The sequence below is a fragment of the Notamacropus eugenii genome, chromosome 1 (genome assembly GCF_028372415.1).
Source record: "Notamacropus eugenii isolate mMacEug1 chromosome 1, mMacEug1.pri_v2, whole genome shotgun sequence".
Taxonomy (NCBI): Eukaryota; Metazoa; Chordata; class Mammalia; order Diprotodontia; family Macropodidae; genus Notamacropus; species Notamacropus eugenii.
The window spans coordinates 22,348,558-22,354,557 of record NC_092872.1 but is presented as its reverse complement, the minus strand read 5'-3'; the positions used below and the strand labels follow the sequence as shown (position 1 = coordinate 22,354,557).

General features: G+C 38.9%; 1 long non-coding RNA gene across 1 annotated transcript in view; it reads left to right on the top strand.

Moving 5' to 3' along the window:
• Window positions 1-748: 748 nt before the first annotated feature.
• LOC140522461 (uncharacterized) overlaps window positions 749-6,000 on the top strand; it is a 47,486-nt gene continuing 42,234 nt past the window's right edge. The window contains exon 1 of the long non-coding RNA XR_011973352.1: window positions 749-1,001. This is a non-coding gene — a long non-coding RNA (uncharacterized lncRNA). The remainder of the gene's footprint in view (window positions 1,002-6,000) is intronic.

The window sequence follows — 6,000 nt, the reverse complement described above, 5'->3', positions numbered from 1 at the left end:
TGAAACCACAGGAGAAGGGGTGGCAGTGATCCTATGAAAAACAAAGGTGCCAAGTTACTCCAAATTAAAATGCTCAAAATCCACCATATAGTGTGAGATTTAGTGGGTGGGAGAAAGATGCATCATTTACTCCCATTGAGGTCAGACTCTTTCTCTGCTCTCTTCAGAGGGGAAGAAAAAAAAAAGCTTTTTATACAAATACACATCCACATTCACACACCCTGCAAGGAATCAACAAAGCACTTTGGACTTCTGTTGTCCACTCAGTCTCTTCAAAGGTTGAGTAAGATTCTGAAAGCACTACATTTGAGAATGCCCCTGGCAGCTGTTTGTGTGCCTGCCTGGATACAAGGGCAAATAAAGGATTTTGGGGAGTATTAAAACATGTTAAAAATGGATACATGAGAGGAGCATAGATAGATAGATAGATAGATAGATAGATAGATAGATAGATAGATAGATAGATAGATAGATAGATAGATAGATAGATGATAGGTAGATAGATAGATATAGATAGATGATAGATAATGAATATTATAGCTATGTGTGATGGAGAGGTGTGTGTATGCGAGTGACAGAGAAACACACACAGAAATTGAACAATACAACTTGATTCATTGCTTTTATTTTAAATTTGTTTGTTTGTTTCAGGAAGAACTCTGGTAGCGGTGAGTTGGGAAGGGTTCTAGAATGTCAGAACACAAAGTAGCAGTTTTAAATAATGAGAAAAGATTCCACACGGAAAGCTCATCTGGCTGTGGCAGTTTGTGACTGAATGAGAGAAAAGTGCCCTAGCAGCTATTCATTAGGAATTCACTGGAAACTCTCAAACAAGCCTGGCAGAAGCTGAAATTGAAGTGGTCTCTGACCTAATTTTCTTCTGCATGAAACATCTGCATCAAGGCTCTCTTTGATGTATTCCACTTGGCTCTGTCTACAGTATTGTATCACATGGCTTCAGTGTTGCCTCAGTTTTAAAAGACATTTCCAGCCTGTAGAAGGTAATGTGATGTTACTGTTACCCAAACTAATCACTCAATGTGCTCCCGAAATAGAAACAATAGAGGTTCAGAGACAATGTTGTCTGCTTGTAGTTGTTGCAGGCAGCCTTGGCTCCTGGCTTTCAAACTTAGATCTGTGGCATTCATCTCATGTAATTTACCAACAAAGAGAAGGGGGAACTGGGAAATGCCATGTAATAATATGTTGGAGGAGGGAATGCTTTGCATAGGTGAGGCTTGACTTTGTTTCTTCCTTCCACCCCTTCACTTAGTTCATTACTGTATTTAAATCCAAGGGGGGAGAAATGGAGGACAGTGGTGAAAAACATCTGCCTTGATCCAGGAGGGTCCTGGTTTGGATTGGGCTGTTTTCTCTAACCAGTGATTGACACCCAGAGCTCTCAGCAAAAAGGTGAGAGAGAGAGAGAGAGAGAGAGAGAGAGAGAGAGAGAGAGAGAGAGAGAGAGAGAGAGAGAGAGAGAGAGAGAGAGAGAATGAGGCTGTGTACTGAATTTTCAATGTTTTCAGATTCTTTAATGATCCACGAACTGCTTTTTAAAAAATTGTCTCTTCCATCTTGAACTCACCCAACCTAGAGAGAATAAGTAAATGAGTCTGCAAGAAAAACCATAACGATAATCATCTTTGTTAAAAAATAAGAAAGGACAACCATAATGAGGTGTCTTCTTTTTCCTAGCAGAGCAGAGCCTTGCCTTCTCCATAAAGGTTTGCAGCACAGTCTTACTTAATGGTATGCTGCTGTTTCCCACCATCCCAGCATTATGTGAATAACTGTGGTGCCTTTTGTATTCTACCCCCTGAAGAAGAAACCTTTGAAATTCTAAATGACTGTGCTGCAGGTTTTAATGTCTGCCTCAAAAATAGTCAAGAAATACCTACTCACCAAGCAAGATGCAGCAAGTCCTTGGAAAGCCATTTGCTTAGATTCTTCTGTCCCACGAATTTATATGTACATTCTTATGAATGCACTTTATGGTGCTTTATGTCAGTTAAGAATTGAACGTTTGTTCCATAATCTCCACTTTCTACACATCTGCATGCAGGTCTGCAGTTAGGTAGCTATTAGTGTCTCCCAGACCTCTCAGTTTACTCCTCTCCACTCCCCTCTTTTTGGGTGCAGAAGCTTGAAGAAGTCAGTGACTTTGGAAAGAGATTGTGCTCTGATTCTTTTCTCAAGCATCTACAAAGAAAAACATCTACAGCTAGGCATTGGGAGGGTATTCCCTGTGCTATTTAGGTGAATCTATATAAGCTACCAAGGCTGGACCTTAAAACTAAAAGGATGGAGACTTTTGGCAATAGAGGAAAGCATTCACCTTGGTCCTTCTTTGTGACTAGCAGTCTTGGTTCTCTAGGGGCCTGGGAAATAGCAACTTTCACTTATCATGACCTGCTGCCATGGGAAACAGAATTTCCCTTGATCCTGCTTCTTCCTTAATCAATTTTCTTATATATCCTCTCCCCTTTACTACCAATCATCTAAGACATGATGCTTGCACACAAGATTTCTACAGTCTCCCCACGCACTACCCACTCTAGCTTTTAAATATTTCTCTCCTCTATGTTCTGTGACATCCTAATTGTCAATTTCAATGACCTCTTCTCAGGTTTCTTTTTCCTGGATCCTTTTTGCCACCCCCATCTTGACACTCCTTTCACTTCCATGAAAGTGGTTCCCCTGATTTTCCTGTCTCTTTAACCAATCCTTCCTGACTTCCTTCACTGACTCCTCATTTTCCTCTTATCCCCAAATTTTAATCATCTCCCAAGGTTCTATCCTTGGCTCTTTTCTCTTCTTTTCTTTGAATTTTATCCTTTGGAGTTCTTGTCCATGCCCTTAGCATCAATTCTCTCTATGCAGATCATACTTAAATCCAGGTCTAGCCGCACTCTGTCTTCTGGACTCTGGTCTTTATTTACATGCTAAATATTTCTCCGAGACCCCTAACGATCATAGACAAAACTGACCTAATTATTCCTCTCTCTTCAACCTGCCTCAACTTTCCTATTTCTGTTGACAAAACCAATATTCACCCAGTCATCTAGGACTGAAATCTTGTAGTCATTGTTAATTTTTTCCCTTCATTCTCCAATCAGTTTCCAAGTCCTATCAATTTTCCTTGCTAAAATAAGTCTTGCATCCATCTTCTTATCATTACCATTGCCATCATCTTTATCCAGGCTCTCATTATCTTTTGTAATAACCTCCTAATTGATCTTCTGTCTTACTGTCTCATTTCTCTATTCTCCAACACAGAATCATAGGAATCTCGAATTCCTGGAATCATAGAATTATAACTGGGAGGGACCCTGGAAATCTCTAGTCCAAATCTCATTTTATAGATGGGGAAACTCTGTCTCCACAAAGATAAGTGACTTCCCCAAGGTTACAAAGTTCATAATTAGTGGAACTTTCCTTATACTTTGCAGCCAACTATGACCTTTGCCAGCATGCTGATCACCAAGATCACATAATTGTATGAATAGCAAAGAAAAAAAAGAAAATTCTCACCTTCCAAATGCATAGTTATAATGATATCACTCCTCAGCACCTCAAAACTTTAATCATTCCTCATTCTCTGTAGGATAAAATACCTTTCCTCAAACATGCAAATTGTTCCTTGGTCTAACTCCTCAGGCCAAATCTAAAATATATCAAACAAATACTGTCTGACTATTCTAGTTCATGACTTCAATTGGGAGCATTTGAGAAATAAAACCAAGGGTTTTCTGACATGGGAAAGTCTGCCTTCCCCAAAATAAAGCTTGCCCAACAATCACTTCAAGGAGATGTTGAATGGTAGATCTCACTTTTTAGAAAATTCATTATATAAAATAGAGCACGGTGACATAAGTATACAATGACTTTCAGGTACACTTGGAGACTTAGCTACCGGTTCATTTCCTAGTCTGATTCTTTCTCTTTAGGTTCAAAGGCAGTCTAGTGGGTAGATTTGATATAGTCTCAAAAATAATGGATATCTTTCTAATTAGCTTGACTCCCACCATGAAGCAAGACCAGGAAAATCAGTTCTCCCATGGGCTAGCTTCCCTTCTCTCCAATAGGAGTCCATGAACTTGTGGGTTTATATAAAATCACTATTATTGACCCTGAAATTTATTAACAATACTCATCAGCATCATTTATCAACATCAGTAAGCATTTATTAAATAACAAAAAAATGCAAAGAAACATTCAAAGTTAGAAGATTGTTTTGGGTCACACACCTGAATTCACCTCTTTTTTCTTTGCTACAGCATATTTCCAGTTGTTTAAGGGTAGGATTTCTAAATAATGGGATTAGAATTTGAACTCTAAATGAGATTTTCCCAATTTGCTGGAGAAAAGCAGGGGGAAGAAAGGCATTGTCTTGATTTCATTCTTACCAACTATCCCAACTGCTACCTTGGCCTAGTTTCAGCCTTAGCTCATTCTTTTCACATGCCTATTTTGTCTCCTCCCACTCTTTTTTCTTTTTTTACGTTTATTTATTTATTTTTAGTTTTCAATATTCATTTCCTCAAAATTTTGAGTTCCAAATTTTCACCCTATCTCTCCTTTTCCCCCACCCCAAAACACTGTGTATTCTGATTGCCCTTCCCCCAATCTGCCATCCCTTCTATCACACCCCTTCCTTCCCATATCCCCATCTTCTCTTTTCTTGTCAGGCAAAATAGATTTCTATACCCCATTACCTGTATTTCTTTTTCCCAGTTGCATGCAAAAACAATTCTCAGCATTTGTTCCTAAATCTTAGAGTTCCAACCTCTCTCCCTTCCTCTTTCCACACCCATTCCTGCTGAGAAGACAAGCAATTCAATATAGACTATATATGCATAGTTTTGCAAACGACTTCCATAATAGTCATGTTGTGAAAGACTATATTTCCCTCCATCCTAGGCTGCCCCCCATTTATGCTATTGTCTCTTTTGACTTTGTCCCTCCCCAAAAATGTTTACTTCTAATTACTCCCTCCTCCCATGTGCCCTCCCTTCTATCATCCCCCCCACCCCACTTATCCCCTTCTCCCCTACTTTCCTTTAGTGTAAGATAGATTTTCATACCAAATTGAGTGTGCATGTTATTCCTTCCTTAAACCAAATGTGATGAGAGTAAGCTTCACTTTTTCCCTCTCACCTCCCCCCTTTTCCCCTCCATTGAAAACACTCATTCTTGGCTGTTTTGTGAGAGATAATTTGCCCCATTTGATTTCTCCCTTTCTCCTCATAATATATCCCTCTCTCACCCCCTTATTTTATTTTTTAGATGTCATCTCTTCCTATTCAACTCACCCTGTGCCCTTCATCTATGTGTGTGTGTGTGTGTGTGTGTGTGTGTGTGTGTGTGTGTGTGTGTGTGTGTAATCCCTCCAACTACCCAAATATTGAGAAAAGTTTCAAGAGTTACAAATATTATTTTTCCATGTAGGAATATAAAAAGTTCAACTTTAGTAAGTCCCTTATGATTTTACTTTCTTGTTTACCGTTTCATGCTTCTCTTGATTCTTGTGTTTGAAAATCAAATTTTCTATTCAGCTCTGGTCTTTTCATCAAGAATGCTTGAAAGTCCTCTATTTCATTGGATGACCATCTTTTCCACTGAAGGATTATATGCAGTTTTGCTGGGTAGGTGATTCTTGGTTTTAATCCCAGTTCCTTTGACTTCTGGAATATCATATTCCAAGCCCTTTCATCCATTAAAGTAGGAGCTGCTAGATCTTGTGTTGTCCTGATTGTATTTCCACAATACTTGAATTGTTTCTTTCTAGCTGCTTGCAATATTTTCTCCTTGATCTGGGAACTCTGGAATTTGGCAACAATATTCCTAGGAGTTTTTCTTTTTGGATCTCTTTCAGGAGGTGATTTGTGGATTCTTTCCATATTTATTTTTCCCCCGGGTTCTAGAATATCAGGGCAGTTTTCCTTGATAATTTCATAAAAGATGATATCTAGGCTCTTTTTTTGATCATTGCTTTCA